Source organism: Symphalangus syndactylus, chromosome 14 (assembly GCF_028878055.3).
Source record: "Symphalangus syndactylus isolate Jambi chromosome 14, NHGRI_mSymSyn1-v2.1_pri, whole genome shotgun sequence".
Lineage (NCBI taxonomy): Eukaryota > Metazoa > Chordata > Mammalia > Primates > Hylobatidae > Symphalangus > Symphalangus syndactylus.
In genome coordinates this window covers 101,354,351-101,371,403 of record NC_072436.2, presented here as the reverse complement: position 1 = coordinate 101,371,403, position 17,053 = coordinate 101,354,351, and the positions used below count along the sequence as shown (strand labels likewise).

General features: G+C 40.4%; 1 protein-coding gene across 4 annotated transcripts in view; it reads left to right on the top strand.

The window, feature by feature from the left end:
- The window catches only part of TMEM178A (transmembrane protein 178A), a 55,265-nt gene that overhangs the window by 18,883 nt on the left and 19,329 nt on the right, over positions 1–17,053 (top strand). Inside the window, exon 1 of one of the 4 annotated variants that reach the window (XM_055243031.2) lies at positions 16,276–16,351. The exons of the other annotated variants lie outside the window; for them this stretch is intronic. The gene's annotated coding sequence lies outside the window, so the exon portion shown is untranslated. Of the gene's footprint in view, positions 1–16,275; positions 16,352–17,053 lie in introns of those variants that run through there. 4 annotated transcript variants of the gene reach the window in all.

Sequence of the window (17,053 nt, the reverse complement as noted above, 5' to 3'; positions counted from 1 at the left end):
AGCAGATCTCATTTGTGGGGCATCCCACACAATTCTCCTCTTCACAGCCTGGGCTTTCCAGCCAGTCTCTAACATGACAGCCCATTACCACCTCCTCAAGATAAAGCAGATACAGGGGGATGGTAGTGGCAAAGGTTGAATTAGGACCCATGGATGCAGAACTTCTAGTTAATTGTTACTCTATTGATCTTCAGGGCTACTTGCAGTAGATTATGAAAATTTAAATTGGTTATTCATTTTCTCTGTATTTACAGGCAAATGCCACTTTATTAGCTTGCAAAATACGGTATCGTCCATTTCAGCATAAATCTGGACACTGACTAATTTGCACTTGTTTAATCTGCAAGGCTGGCAATTTTGGGAAGCCTCCTACCTCCTCCATCGCCCCTCCCCATAGTCTCACCTCACCCATCCAGCAAAGCCGAGAATGTTATTTTAGGCTATGGAAGCCATGTTAAAAATACCACTGGGTTTCTCTAAGCTTTTCTGAAGTTTTAAAAGAAATAAATAAAAATAAGGCCAGTCTCACATGGGGCTCTCCTTTGCTGCATTTTCTGGGCACCCACGGAAGAGACATAACATGCCCTGCAATCAGATCTGGTGCTGTTCCGGGACACAGCTTCCCTGTCCAGGATGTGGATGGGAGCTTATCCCAGGCAGGATAGAGCCCTGAGAGTCTAATATATGCAGCTGTAATTTCACCTAAGACTGGGTTTTTGTAGTTCCTGAGAGTGATAGGGAAGTGTGAGAAAAAGCCATGAGGTGATCAGCAATTAGGGAAATAGGGCTGTATGCCACCTATTGTGGCATTGGAGTTAAGTATGCCATGATCGTGTACCACTTGCATTAGCTTTTCCCTTCCTTTTAACACAATCAGTGTGGGTGAGGATGGGCACAATGTGGAAGCAACTTCTGCTTTCTCCCCTTCTAATATCACCCCCTTCCTGACTTCTAGAAAAATACTGACATACTTGAGATCAGGCTTCTGGAATCACAGTTCCTGTAGCAGTGGATGTAGCCTGCCTTATTTATTGAAGGCTTTGGATTGACTTCTTTATTGATTTGGGCTGATAATCATGCAGTCCGTTGGGCTGTTCCTAATTATTTTGGTTATCTTAATTATTGAATTGTGTATGATCTGTTCTGTTGAAGTAACTTTTCAGCAAAAATAACTGAACTAGCTGAAGAGTGCATGCATCTACCTAGTCCTGATCTGCTTCTGCCTCTAGCCTTTTGTGTCATGTTAAATGAATCATTTTACTTCCATGTTTTTTGTTTTCTCCTCTGTGAACATAGAATGGTATTTATCTTGTGGTTTAAGATTTAGGGTCGCTAAATATCAGGTGCTATCAAAATGTAAATTATTGCTATCAGTTTGATAGGGCCATTCATGCTGACTTCATGGAGTTTAAATCTTTTTTTTCTGATTATGAACTTTCATATATACATGCTTATTGTGATAAATGCAGAAAACTGTAAAGAAGGAAAAAAATAATCTGTTATCCTGCCAGTTATATAAACCTGTTAAAAGATTTGTTTTCATTCAGTCTTTATGCTAATGTATACACAAACATATTATTTGAGATAGTGTGAAATATACTGCTTTGCATTAAGCATTAAGCCAGATAATTTTCCAGTTTTGATCATTTTTAATATCTGCAAAGTATTTTAATGTGTGGATGCATAGCCACCTATTCCCATATGTCCTCATATCCCTTTCTTACCCAACTGACAGAACCATCTATCTAAAATAAACTTGATCACATCACCTCCTTGCTTAAATCCTTCTGCAGCTCCCGATAACTTACTGGATGGAGCCTTGTTGCGTGGGGGAAGGAGCTCTTCTCCCCGGGTCCCTGTTGACCTTTCCTCTTAGCTCTTTATTTCTCATCACTCTTCCTCTCATGCTTTTTGCTCCAGCAATACTGAACCTCCTGTCAGTTCCTATAAACAACCCTGTCCCCTACACCTTCGCTTTTGCTGTTCCTCTGTCTAGAACAGCCATTTACTCCCCCCAGTGCCACCCACTCGTGCCCCTGGACCTGGCTGACTCTGACACAGGAAGGATTCTCCAACCTCCTCTCACTGCAACCTTTTTCTCTTGGCAATTTTGTATTGGTCTGTTTATATTTCCATCCCTTATATTACTGCCAGACCCTCTAATCTGTTCTTCATGCAGGGGCCAGAGTAAAATGTTTTTGTTTGTTTTAAAAAATCAATTCTGATCATGCCTTTTCCTAGTTTATAATCTCTGGTGACTTCCATTGGGGTTCCCAACAGAGAGCAAGTCTCAGCCCAGCCTTCGTTCCTTCCATGGTCTAGCCGCCTCCTTCTTTTCTAGCAACTTCTTCCATGATGCCCCCTTACTCTCCGCAGCCCAGGCCTGCAGGTCTTCCTCTTCAGGAGTGAGCGGCTCTCTCACCACAAAACCCTGTGTGTGCTCTTCCTTCTGCCCTAAAGGATCATCTTGCTTATCCGGGGGATGTCAGCCCTCTTCCTGTTACGGCTCAGGCACCCTGTTCTATGATTTCAGAACACTCAGTACTTCTCCTTTATGTCAGAGTTGTAATTTGACATCTCTTTGTGCTAGTCTTTCAATAATGCCCCTGTCCTTCTCTAGATTCTAAGCTCTGTGAGGGTAGGGCTTTTGTTTTCATTCCTTTTATAGGTAGGATTGAACTGAGTGAAAATTAGAGGGTCTAATAGGTGAGGCTCTTCAGTAAATCGGGCTAGATAAGACTAGTTAAGTTAGATGTGACCAAGTAAGGTAAGGCAGGAAACATGGATGAAAGGTGATCATGCATAAGAAGTGCCTGGTCTCTTGTACTACTTGAAATTCCGATGAGATAAATATTATCAGCCCCATTTTACACATTAACTAAGACTCAGCGACTTACTTTGCTGCATGTAGAAAGCTAGCTAATGGGTAGTAGGACCATGATTATTAAGCCACACTCCAGGATAGGGAGGCTGTGTAGAATGAAGAACATGCCAGGCCGTCTCTGAGGAAGTGCCAACCTCCTGGTCTGCAGTTTGCCGAGCTTGTGTTTGTTTGTGTGTCTCAGGAAGTGTTTTGGCTCATTGTGGGTCTGAAACCAGCCAGGTTGTGAAGTGGGGCATCCAGAAACGGAGTGCTGAAGCTGATTTCACCCCTGCACATTCGTGCCTTGGTGATTAGCGGTGCTCTCTGAGACCTTTTGCATTGCCCTACACACATGGGGGCAGCTGCTGGCCAGGGTGCCAGTCCTCAGAGAGCACTCTACTGAGCCCTGAGCAGGAAGTCACCAGGTGCTCAGACTTTGGAAAATTCATGTACTTCTGAGCCCTGCAGGGAAACAGAGGCGGGCTTTCTCCTCCTAGCCCAGGGCTCTTTAGTTACCCTTGAGTAGTGGCGAGGACTGTGGGATGCCCTAGAATAGTGGCTCTCCAGCCCCAGGCTTGGAATACCAAACAAAGGCACAACAGAAGTGTTCTGATAAAAGAGAATAATCCATAAAGGATGTTGCCAGAGAGTTTTTAAAAATGTCTTCAGAATTCTCTTAAATTAGGTTTTTCTTTTAATTACCTACTTATCCTTCAGAAACTTGGAACAGCCCCATTTCTTATCAACATATTCCTTGTCAATTTTGCACAGGCACTGGCTTATGGTGCCGAGGGTGATGCTTAAGTACAAGGCAGCTGAAATGTTTTCCCCTTGGGTTGAGGGGAGTGATAGGAATGCTGATGTGCTGCAGCTCTGGGCTGAGGATGGTGGCTGGTGGCAGAGGGGAGAGCCTGAGTGCAGTAGGCAGTAGCGTCTGGGGGCAGGATGGGGAGAAGATGAGGGGGGGCAGAGCTGTGAATGACAGAGTGAGTGGGGCCTGGGTGCTAACCTCTGATTTTTGTGTTCCTCTAAACTCCTCCTATCCACTGATTCTTAGCAGTGAATTCCCAAATAGCTGATTTAAGGGATGCTTAGGAAAACTGCCTAATGGCACTTTTTTTCCTCCTGTCTGGTTGGCTATGTCATCATGCTGCTTGACATAAAACTAGGGCTGGAAACGTTTTGGGGGCCTGAGATGTAGGCTAAAATGTGGCAGAGTATATGTGCGCGCATGTGCGCGCGCATGCGTGTGTGTGTGTGTGTGTGTGTGTGTGTGTGTGTATTATGAGATGTAGTGAGTAGGGTAGTAAGGTACAGGTCTGGACTGTTTGCAAGTTGTCTTACCCTCTCCTTGCTGTCCAGCCAGGAAATCTGTATGTCCTTGTCAGGATTAGATGTGATAAGGATGGGTGGTAAACAGAAAGAGGATCATACCTCCCCTTCATGCTGTCGTCAGAACTGGACCAGATGTCCATTTATATTTTAGGGTCAAGCACCTGATAGTTATTTGGATTGTTTGAAATATGTGGGGTGGGTGGGTATGTTCAGGTAGGAGGAAGTATAAGGAATTCAGTTTAGAAGGCGCAACTGTGGGGATGGGCCCCCTTTCCCCACTCATAGAGAGATTTCTGTCTGGAGATGTCAGTTCCACTTGGTCAAGAGGAGGTTTTCGCTTCCCATCCTCACCAGGTATTGAACCCCTAACTCCCACCCCTGATGTGAGGCTCATGCATGTCTAGGGCTCTGAGGTTACAGAGAGGTGGAGTCACTTCCCCGCATGTCCCCCATTTCCTGCACCTTTTTCTTGCTTCCTAGTCACTTCTGTGCCCCTTTTCATGGTTTTCCTCAGCTCCAGTCAGGTGTTCAGGCACCTGAAAAGCAAGCAGGGAAAGGAGCTTTTCTATGCAGAGCTTGATATAGGGATTTCCTTAGTCTGTTTCTGCTTCAGTGTGGGTAGAAGGCAGCATCAAGGTATCAGTGTGAAAGCACAGGGGATGGAAATGTACAGATTAATATGATAAAAGCAATGCCATGTGTCAACACAGGCCTGCCTGCTCTGTCCTTGTTCACTTGAAAGGGTTAACTGGGCATGATCAGATGTAGTCATAGTGATTCTTATCTGACAAAGCCTGTTTAGATATCTGAGAACTGATTTTGGAGGCAGATGCAAATTCAATCCCATCTATGTCACTTGTTAGCTGTGGGACTGTAAGCAGATTATTTAACTTCTCAGCCTCGATTTCCTCCTCTGTAAAACAGAGGTAACAATAGAACCTATCAGATGAGAGAAATGTGAGTAAAGCTCTCAGCACAGAGCCTGGCATATAGTATACTTTTAGTAAGTTATTATCAGTCCTGTTTAATTATGTGGCCTTTGGCAGGCCATTGAAGCGCTCTCTGCCTTGTTTTCCTTATTTGTAAAAGAGGAAGAATGTCTACCTTAGGTAACTAACAAGGATGTATGAGAAGGCACTTTGGACAAAGCATAACATGCTATATAATCAATAAAAGCAGGATTATCATTTTCCTAGAACTACACTAAAGCAATTCTGATGGTCTCAAAAGTGTGCTTATCTGGCTGCAGACTTAGGTCATGATTTAGAGATGCCTGTGGAGCTGTTGGAGGAACCAGACCCGTGGGAAATAGTGATAAAAGCTGCTGAAGACAGAGGGCCCTGCCCTGACTGTCACTTCCTGCTGCTGCCACTAATGGCTTTGGGATTTGGCTTCTTCCTACCATGAGGCTCTTGCCACTGGAAGGTGGTGAGTGCCATCCTCAGCTCTTGTTGGAGCATCTAATTGATAACACATGTAATTTGTACACTTTAATGCCCCTTTCCTTCTTTGACTCTGGTACTTACCAGGCTATCTAACTGTAAGAGGGTGGGCTGAAAAAGTAAAAGGAAATGCAATTCAGGCTTTTCAGTTTTGCTTTATCATTGCTTAACCTTGATTATTGCTTAGAAAAAGTTGAAAATATTGTTCATAATCAGTTCAATATTTTTTTGAAATTGATTTCAATAATCTATAAAAATTCAGAAATACAACTCTATCAATTAACAAGCCAGCTATAGAACAGATTCTCTCTGTAGATCCTGAAGTCCAGCTTGAAAGGGGCTCCTAGTTTCCATTTATCTTGATATGTATCTATAACATATCCTATCATAAATCCAGCAGCCCATCTGGTAAAGGGGACATGAGAACATTGTTCATGGTAGCAAATATGCTTAAGTTTCTTTCACACTCTGAGCAGAGCTATTGCCCTTGTCTATATTTTCATAAATTAGCTGCACCAAATGCTACTTTCCTATTCACCATATACAGTAGTAATTAGTCAATTCAGCTTGATCCAGAGTTCATTTTCATAAAGGAAACAAACTTTTGAAAGTGTAACTCAATACGTAGGATTCTATCAAGACACCTGGAAGGGACCAACGGGGTAATTATTTTTAAGGATAATTTGCTCTGGAACACTGCCAACCCATGCTAAAATGTGCAACCTTTCTCCAGTAAGTTGCTCTTTTCTGAGAATTTGGGAAATTGCTAAAGCCATTAATGTTTATAGATAATCATGTGGCAAGTAGGAGATCTCTTCCACCCCTTCTCCCTCCCCATTTCAGAGTTCTAGTTTAGTTTCATTTTGTTAGTTTTTAGTTTTTGTGGCACCATATTCTAGACTCAGAAAGTAAATCATCTGTCTAAAAGGCATGTGCTAAATAAATGTTTGTTGAATGAATGAGTGAAAGAAAGAGTAAGTAAAATGATTGACTTTTGAATGCAAAAGGTAATGATTGACATGAAACAGAATGGTGGTTGCTAGGAGCTGGAGAGGAGCAAATAAGGAGTTTTTGTTTAATGTGTACAGAGTTTTTGTTTTCAAGATGAAAAGAGCTCTGGAGCTGGATGGTGGTGATGGGTGCACAACAATATGAATGTATTTAATCCACAGAACTGTACACTTAAAAGTGGTTAAGAAACAGTGATGTCAGCAAATGAAAGAATAGGAGGTTCCAACCCTCAAAGCCACACAAAAACATTGATTTTGACAATTATCCATGTTAAGAATACCCCCGTGGTAACTCAGGAGTCCAGTGGAGAGATTCTAGAACCCCATTTGAGAAAAAAATCTGAGAATAGATACTTTGAAGAGGATAATAAGAACAGTTTCACTTTACCTGTGTCACATCTCTCTCGAGGTGGCACAGCTCAATGCCAAGAGAGACCACCTTGGCCTATGATTTTTCCAGTGGGGTAAAGAGAGAATGTAGTGACTATCTGATTTCCACAGCCTCATAAGACTTTGTCCAAGATGCTCGCTTCTGCTTTGCCCCACCCCTAGATCACTAAGGGGATTGGCATGTTTGAATAGTCCAGGGGAAGCTAGGAGCAGGGAAGAGAGGCAGGAGCTCACAAAAACCATTGCATAGATCTCAAAATCTGGCCACAGATCCTATTAACTGACTGTGAACTCCACCAAGGGGCCCACCCATGAACCCCATGGGATAACCTCACCTGCAGTCATGTGCTCCCACAACTGGCTGTCATGTGCCTCCAGCTATCTGTGTATATTCCTAAGTGGTGTACACAAGCTTCTGAGATGGTGTGTGCATGCTCTTTCAGACAGCATGTGAATATCAGCACCTAGCTCAACTCTGGGATGCAGAGAAGGTGTACAAATGTGAACACTTCAGGACACTGCCCTGGGGAAAATAAAGGGCAGTGCCCTGAAGTGTTGATTAAGTAAAGGCCAGTGCCCTAAGGTGGAATCGAGAGAAGGCCAACAATACTAAGATGCCCCCCACTGCCTGCAAGAGGGAACGAAAGAAGTGGGGCAGGTGTGTCCATAAATATGAAGATCATTCTCTCCCTATACCAGTCAGTAAAGACAGGAGGAGGAGACTGCTTCTTCAAATGTGAAAACAGCAACACAAGCCTTCCAGGAAAATGAAGAATCAAGGAAACTTAACACTACTAAAGGAAAAAAATAAAGTCCCAGTAGTTGGCCCCAAAGAGGTGAATATCTATGAATTACCTGATAGAGAATTCAAAATAGTTGTCTTAAAGAAGCTCAGTAAAGTACAAGAAAACAGAGACAACTAAATGAAATCAGGAATACAATACTGAACAAAATGATAAGTTCAGTAGAGATAAAAATCATACAAAGAACCAAACAGAAATTCTGAAGCTGAAGATACAGTGACTAAACTGAAAATTCTATAGAGAGCCTCACTAGCAGACTCAATCAAACAGAAGAAAGAATCAGTGAACTTGAAAACAGATCAATTGAAGTGATTCAGTAAGAGGGAGAAACAAACAAAGAATGAAAAGGTAAAGAATGTATCTGTGACATATGGGACAGTATCAGACAAAATTCTAGAAGGAGCAAAGAAAGAAGAAAGGGACAGAAAGCTTATTTGAAGAAATAATGACAGAAAACTTCCCAAATCTGAGGAGGGCAGTGAACATCCAGATCCACAATGCTCAAAGAACCCTTAATAGGCTGAACATCAAGAGATCTTCACTGAGACATATCATAATCTAACTGTTGAAGGTTAAAGACAGAGAGAATTTTGAAAGTAGCAAAAGGGAATCCTCATAAGACTACCAGTGGGTTTCTCAGCAGACTCCTGCAGACCAGGAAAGCATGGGGCAATATATTCAAAGTGCTGAAAGAAAAAAACCTGGCAACTAAGAATACTTTTTAGAGTGCCTGTTGTTAAAACAAAACAAAAGATAAGTGTTGGCAAGCATACAGAGAAAAGAGAACCCTGGTACACTGTTAGTGGGAATATAAACTGGTACAACCATTATAGAAAACAATATAGAGGTTCCTTAAAAAATTAAAAATAAAACTACCGTATGACCTGGCAATCCCACTTCTGGGTATTTATCCAAGGGTATTAAAATCAGGATCTCGAAGAAATGTCTACACTCCCATGTTCTTTACAGCATTATTCACAGTAGCCAAATATTCACAATACCACATATACGTATATAAAACATTTTCTTTATCCTTTCATCTGTAGATGGACCTTTAGATTGCTTCTTGGCTAAAGCATATAAACATATATAATGGAATATTATTTAGGTTGCTTCTTGGTTAAAGCATATAAACATATATAATGGAATATTATTTAGGTTGCTTCTTGGCTAAAGAATATATAGATATACATATATATGTATATAATAGAATATTATTCAGCCTTAAAAAAGAAGGAAATGCTGTCATATGTGACATGAATGGACCTGGAAGACATTATGCTAAGTGAAATAAGCCAGTTACAGAAAGACAAATACTGCATGATCTCACTTATATGTGGAATATTCAAACTCATAAAAGCAGAGAATAGAATGGTGGTTACCAGAGGGTAGAATGGTGATAACCAGGGGCAGGGGGAATGGGAAGATAGATGTTGGTCAAGGAGTACAAAGTTTCAGCTATGCAAGATGCATAGATTCTGGAGATTTATTTACAGCATGGTGGAAAGATAACAATATTGTATTATAGACTTGAAATTTGCTAAGAGGGTACAACTTAAGTGTTCTCACTACACACACCCACAAAGGGTAACTATGTGGTGTGATGGATATATTAATTAGCTTGATTGTGGTGATTATTTCACAGTATATAAGGGCATTAAATCATCAAGTTTTATACCTTCAATATATACAATAAAAATGGCTAAGATGGTAGATTTTATATTTTGTGTATTTTACCACAATAAGAAAAATTGGAGAAAAAAAGACAGCAATTGATAGTTGGCCCCCTTTTTTTTCTCCTAAATACTGGAGATGAGGATGAAATTACAAGTACTATAGTCCCTAGGTCACACTTTACTGGTCCTGCATATAAAGGGGGAGGGGAGAGGGAGTAGATGGACATTAACAGTTATTAAGCATCAATTATGGGCTAGGCACTGTGCTAGGACAGTTTATATGTATTATCTCATTTGATCCTCATGACAATAATGTGAGATTGTGTGACTGCCTATTTTACAAATGAAGAAATATAGGCTCAGAGTAGTCAAGTTGATTGCTCTAAGTCACACAGCAGGTCCTGAAAGCCAATATTCTAGTTTATACTTTTGCATGATGCTTCTTACATACACACATTTAAGGCAGAAAAAATACATTCCCAAATTTCACTTAACATTTGGAAGCAGGCAGGCTTAATTAACCTTGCAATTTAAAGTTACATTCATTGATGTTCACTCTTAAAAAAAAGTCATACTGGAGAGTGAAGAAAGCTGAGGTTTGCTTCCCACCCTGTTTGGATGCTTTCCTGAATCCAAGAGATTTTAAGTTCAGGTTTGTAAAAACCATAGCTTTAGACCCATGTACTATTTTTTTTTTTCAGATTCAATATAACAGTTTATTTTTATTAATTGACTTTATTTTATTTTATTGTATTATATATATATATTATACTTTAAGTTCTAGGGTATATGTGCACAACATGCAGGTTTGTTACATATGTATACATGTGCCATGTTGGTGTGCTGCACCCATTAACTCGTCATTTACGTTAGGTATATCTCCTAATGCTATCCCTCCCCACTCCCCCCACCCCACAACAGGCCCTGGTGTGTGATGTCCCCCTTCCTGTGTCCAAGTGTTCTCATTGTTCAATTCCCAACTATGAGTGAGAACATGCAGTGTTTGGTTTTTCGTCCTTGCGATAGTTTGCTGAGAATGATGGTTTCTAGCTTCATCCATGTCCCTACAAAGGACATGAACTCATCATTTTTTATGGCTGCATAGTATTCCATGGCGTATATGTGCCACATTTTCTTAATCCAGTCTATCATTGCTGGACATTTGGGTTAGTTCGAAGTCTTTGCTATTGTGAGTAGTGCCGCAATAAACATACGTGTGCATGTGTCTTTGTAGCAGCATGATTTATATTCCTTTGGGTATATACCCAGTAATGGGATGGCTGGGTCAAATGGTATTTCTAGTTCTAGATCCTTGAGGAATTGCCACACTGTCTTCCACAATGGTTGAACTAGTTTACAGTCCCACCAACAGTGTAAAAGTGTTCCTCTTTCTCCACATCCTCTCCAGCACCTGTTGTTTCCTGACTTTTTAATGATCGCCATTCTAACTGGTGTGAGATGATATCTCACTGTGGTTTTGATTTGCATTTCTCTGATGGCCAGTGATGATGAGCATTTTTTCATGTGTCTGTTGGCTGCATAAATGTCTTCTTTTGAGAAGTGTCTGTTCATATCCTTTGCCCACTTTTTGATGGGGTTGTTTTTTTCTTGTAAATTTGTTTGAGTTCTTTGTAGATTCTGGATATTAGCCCTTTGTCAGATGAGTAGGTTGCAAAAATTTTCTCCCATTCTGTAGGTTGCCTGTTCACTCTGATGGTAGTTTCTTTTGCTGTGCAGAAGCTCTTTAGTTTAATTAGATCCCATTTGTCAATTTTGGCTTTTGTTGCCATTGCTTTTGGTGTTTTAGACATGAAGTCCTTGCCCATGCCTATGTCCTGAATGGTATTGCCTAGGTTTTCTTCTAGGGTTTTTATGGTTTTAGGTCTAACATGTAAGTCTTTAATCCATCTTGAATTAATTTTTGTATAAGGTGTAAGGAAGGGATCCAGTTTCAGCTTTCTACATATGGCTAGCCAGTTTTCCCAGCACCATTTGTTAAATAGGGAATCCTTTCCCCTTTGCTTGTTTTTGTGAGGTTTGTCAAAGATCAGATGGTTGTAGATGTGTGGTAGTATTTCTGAGGGCTCTGTTCTGTTCCATTAGACCCATGTACTATTAAGACAACTTTTGTGTTCTGACTATATTGATCTTTCTGAGGTATGTTTTGACTAGAGCAAAAGTAACCAGTAGTGACTGTTAGCCTGTTTGTGTAACATGGAGTCCCATGTGGAAAGGAAAATCTCACAGTGTGTTCCACATGAGCATCCACTGAATTGATGGCTGTATTTAGTTTCATATGAGACAATGACTCCGGGAACAAGGTACTGGATGGGTGTCGGGTCTTGCCTGTGTCTGCCTTCTCTCTAATGGCATATTCAGGTCCCTTTTCTCTGAGTTGGAGAGAAAAGAAATAGTGCCTCTACATTGTGGTTCTCTTGTCTCCTGCTAGAGAGGGAAGAAAAAGGAAAGGAGAAGAGGAGAGCAGGGAGGGAGAATCCTCTGTAAGCCACATAAAATTATATCTTCTCTTTAGTCTTCAGTCGTAAATACTGTACCTGCCACAACAGATAAGTCACCAGCTGTATGCCAAGATGTTTCTGAGAAGCTGAAAGTCTCTGGTTTTAAATTTTAAAATACTATATTACTTTTTATTATAGATACAATATAATAACTACATTAAAGGAGATTTAAAAATTAATTCAGCAAGCCAGTGGTCAGCCTAACCCCATGACAGACTCCACTGTTGCACAAGATCATGCCTTTTTGAACACTATTATTTCTGGTTTACTCCTCAGTCACCTTTTTTTTTTTTTTTTAACTTCTGTGATGATGTTTACTATCTCTGAAATGGGTTGAATCTGTCTGACTTGTCATTGAACTCTCCCTCTTTGGCCCCTAGAGATCATGTGTTTGCAGTTCAAGGAATTCACCTGAGTCTTGCCTTGAAGTCTTGCCTGGATTTGTTCAGATAAAAAAGGTAGCAATAGTAATAATAATAATAATAATTAAAGCTAACACTAATAATTTATTATTTCATTTAATCCTCCTTTGAGATAGATGAACTGTCATTGTCTATGTATTGGTGCTCAGAGAGGTTAAATAACTTGCCAAGGGCTCACAGATAGTGAATAGTGAAGCCAAAATGCAAATCCAACCTGTCTTGCTCCAGAGAGAATATAGAGTGAACACAGATAAAATTTCTTAGTTACCAAGAAGTTGAGTCTCTATTAATAATAAGAAACAATTATGGCAGAACCAGATATAGTATGTGGTAGACAGAGGATCTAAACAAAGAATAACCTCACACCTTTCAGGCCCTTTCTATATCAAACATTCTTGCTCCCAGTTGCTTTTACTTTGGTTGGAGTCTTACTCATTTTCATCTAGTAACCTCCCCTCTCCAGGATGGAAGCCAAATGAGACTATTGGGCATTTGAAATGATGCTTGTCTGAAAAGAGATGTGCTATAAGTAGAAAATACCAGATTTAGATTTTGAAGACTTAGTATGAAAAAAGTATATAAAATATCTCATTAGCAACTTTCAAAGTATTGATTGCATGTTAAACTTAAAAATATTAAAATTAATCTCACCTATTTTTTAATATGACCATTAGAACATTTAAAATTCTTACAACTTGCATTCTATTTCTACTGGACAGAGCTGCTTAGATTTACTAATTAGTATCTTTCTCCTTTCAGTTCTGTAGACTTGATGAAAGGTTTGTCCTCAAGAGCTTTGCCTTTGGGACTGGTTTAGCCATTTGAGGCCCTAAAAGTCAATGTCAAGCCCCTAAACTTACTGTATTTAGTTTATTTATTTTAACAAGTTTAACTGTTTATACCCAATACAGGAGGTGATAAGGAAAGCATTTTCATCTGTCTGCTTTAGCCCCTGCTTTGCTCTGAAATTAAATCCCTGACCAGAACGTGGCTGCTACCCTGTCCTGTGACCGCATGATTGATTTTTCTTTTCAAACTGAGACGTGTGCTGGGGAAATAATTCTTTATTTTTCTGCTCAAGGGCCAGCTGAAGAATTCCAAGTTGTCTTTGAAATGTTTAGGAAATGGTGTAGCCTGTTGTTAACTCTTTCTGCTAGAGAACCTTAAGTATTAGTTGTACTGCTATTGTCATCAACTGTTTCAGACACATCTCTTAAATGTTGTATATCCTGAAAAAAGTCACAGCCTCGCTGCTTAAGGAACTTGGGACATTAATGAAGAGGCAGACTTTCTGATCTATTAGGCAGTGACAACGACCAGTAATCAAGAGTGAGATGGTGAGGCTCAGTCTCTAACTCCAACATAGAGCCAGCAAAGAGAGTGAGCTATGTGGTCTTCAGTGTTTGGGGTAGGCTTTTCGAAGGCAGTGAGCCTGGAGGGATTAGTAGTTTTTGGACTGTTCTAAAGTTAGTGATGTAGGCTAGGATGGTCACAGAGATGGGCATGATGTTGCCAGGGGACAATTTGGGGAGGGAGGGAAGTAGCCCCTGGGAACCAGTCACAGGTAAGTGTAAGTGAAGTTGGAGGTAGGGATAGATGATAGGGGTCTAGAGTCTGAATTTGATTCGGGGGGAGCCCAATTGTATGTTCCTGGACATAGCCAGTCAATGAAAACCCCAGTCTTATGTTCTGAGGGACCGCGTGTGATTTTCGCATCTTCTGTTTATCAGTGTGGAAGTTGACACAATGGCAAAGCATGAAAACATTTGAAGAAACAATTATGTAGTACTTATATGTGTCATATACTTTATTTTTAAATAAGTACATAATTTAAAAACAAATACATAATTATATCATAGCAAGTGAAACTGTTCCTCGCTTATAGTAATCAATTTAAAGCCACATATTAAGTTAATGATACTGTAAAAGGCAGGTAGATGTAACAAGAATCTTAAAGGTTTTCATATTGCATTTTACTGATGGGCAACTGAGACTCCAGAGGCCTCAAAACTTCACACAGCAGATTTATCTAGCAGTGGCATGCAGGGTAGGTTGAGGGTTGAGCAAGGAGGTCAGTTAGCAAATTCTTCAGGAGTGAGGTGATGGGAGTCTTGTTCTGCAGTGGTGAGAATGGAGAGGAAACGTGAGAGCTGTTGGTTGGGACATTGTTCAGGCAGCTGTTGCCATGTGTCTGTTTATTTCCCTGTACACTTGGGTTAATCTGTGATGATCATTTAAGGTGCAGACTCCTGGTGTGTGGCAGTGGTTCTGTATGGCGAATTGGGCGGGTGCCAAGAGGGAATTCATAATCCAACGCTGACATTATGGAGTGCTTACAGTGGGCCACACATCCTATGCTAAGTCCTGAATTACCTCTTTCATTCCTCACCATAACTCAGTGAGGTATCTGCCATTATTCCCCCTCTTTTACAGACGAGGGAGCCAAGGCTCAGAGAGCTTCAGTAATTTGCCACAAGTCACACAACTAGGATTCAAACCCAAGTCTGTCTGACTGCAAGGTCTTTAACCACCATGTATACTGCCCGCCTCATTATTGATTGATAGTAATGACTGTTCGTAGCATCTTTCTCATGTTTCTCCCTCATTTAACCTTGAGTAGGGGTTTCTATGACTTAGCTTGGAACTCAGTATTGGAAACAACAGAAATTCACCAGGCAAAAGCTCCATTTCTAACCCCCTGTGCAACATACTTAGGTATCTTATTCTATGGTCTATATCATCATTAAAGTGGCTCTACTTGGCCCTTTAAGAAGCTAATTAATCACTAAATATAAACCACAACTTGTTCTTTTCAATCCTCTGCATGTTTCTTCCCCCCATTGTGTGATGCCATCTGGTGCTATGAGCTCATGCTTTTTGTGTTCCTTTTCAGAGAGCCAGATTCATTGCTCTCTAAACCCAGAAAGCCAGTTAATTTCAAAGTTTGCATATATGACTTTGAAAAAATTGGAATCTAATGCCTCCTTGTGGATTTTAACAGTATAAATTATTCTTTAACATAACACTGCATGGAACTTCTGTCTTTACCACCATCTATGTATATATATATATATATGCTTGTCTTTTTATCAAAAAGACTTAATTTGTCTTTGGTTGCTTGATTTGTTCTGTCAAGCAACTACAGGTCTTTTCCTGTAAGATTTTTGTGGTTTCATTTTGTCAACTTAATGTGTGTGCTGTAGGGAGCCAAATCTTAATAATATTGCTTTCCTCTTCAAATCTATCTGACTTTCTGCTATGACAGTGGAACACAACAAGGACATAAAACAGCTAATGGCAGGTCTCTGACACTGCTGCTGAGCTGTCTTTCATTCCCACTTTCTCTTCTAATTCTGCCTGAAGTCTCTAATCATCTTCCAAGGGAGTGGAACACCTGGACCATAGGACATTTTCTTGCAAACTCAGCTGTGGAGCTCTGGGCTCACTACCAGACCCCCACTCTTTGGAGTCCTTGAGTAGTGCTTGTTACTGTCAGCCCAGACCTCATCATTTTCCCTACCCTCTTTCTCTTCTCATTTCAGAATTCTTGGCACTTTAAATTTAGCCTGAGAGCCCCATGGAGAAGGAAAGGCGATTTGGTGATGTGTGCACTACTTACCTCATTCCTGGCACATGCAGAGGAAGCAGGAGAACCCTGGGCCAGCTGCCACCTCCTTCCTGTTACTCTTCTTGCCCACTGGGATCCTGCCCATTACAAGCAAGGAACAGAGGAGGAGATGGGTCTTGAGTATATTTGCGGTGATTTAAAAGGGACCACACATTTCCCTAGCACAGAAGCTGTTCTAAGGCCAGCTCTTGTGAGTCTGAGAAAATAGTTTCTCCCCACTTCACACCCTGTCTCCAGCATTAAGCAGCTTCTGTGAGATGCAGGTAGGATGAAGCCACTGAGTCAGCCATGTAGCCAATCTAATCTCCTTCAGTTAAGAATCAGCTTTGTTTCCAAAAGAGCATATGTTGGTTCTAAATTGGAAAGATTGTTTTTTATTTCAAATTGACAGTACATGTAGTAACTCTAGCTTAACCATCCACAAAATTAACATGCATGTCTAGAAAACTAAGGACTGCTAACTTTTCTGAGTAATAGTGTTTAATATATAAAGTTTGGGTAACAGCATTTATGTTAAAGCTTGGTTACAACCGAGTAATAGCCTCAGGCTAGTTACTTAACTCTCTGAGCTTCAGATTTTTTTACTCATTTAGTGTAGTTAATAATGCCTTTATATGTAGCTCACAGGGTTGTTGATGAGTAGCAAATGGATTTTGTCAAATACTTTTGCTACATCTTTGAGATGATCAGGTGGTTTCTGACCTTTATTCTGTTGGTGTGGTATATTGTATTAATTGATTTTAATACAGTGAAACAATCTTGCATTCCTGAGATAAATCTCACTGGGTCATGATGTACAACTCTTTTCAAATGTTGCTGAATTCAGTTTGCTAATATTTTGCTGGGGAATTTTGCATATCTATTCATAAGGAATAGTATGTAATTTCCTTTTCTTGTGGTGTCTTTGGTTTTTCATATCAGGGTAATAATGGCCTCATAGAAAGAAGTAGGAAGGTTCCTTCATT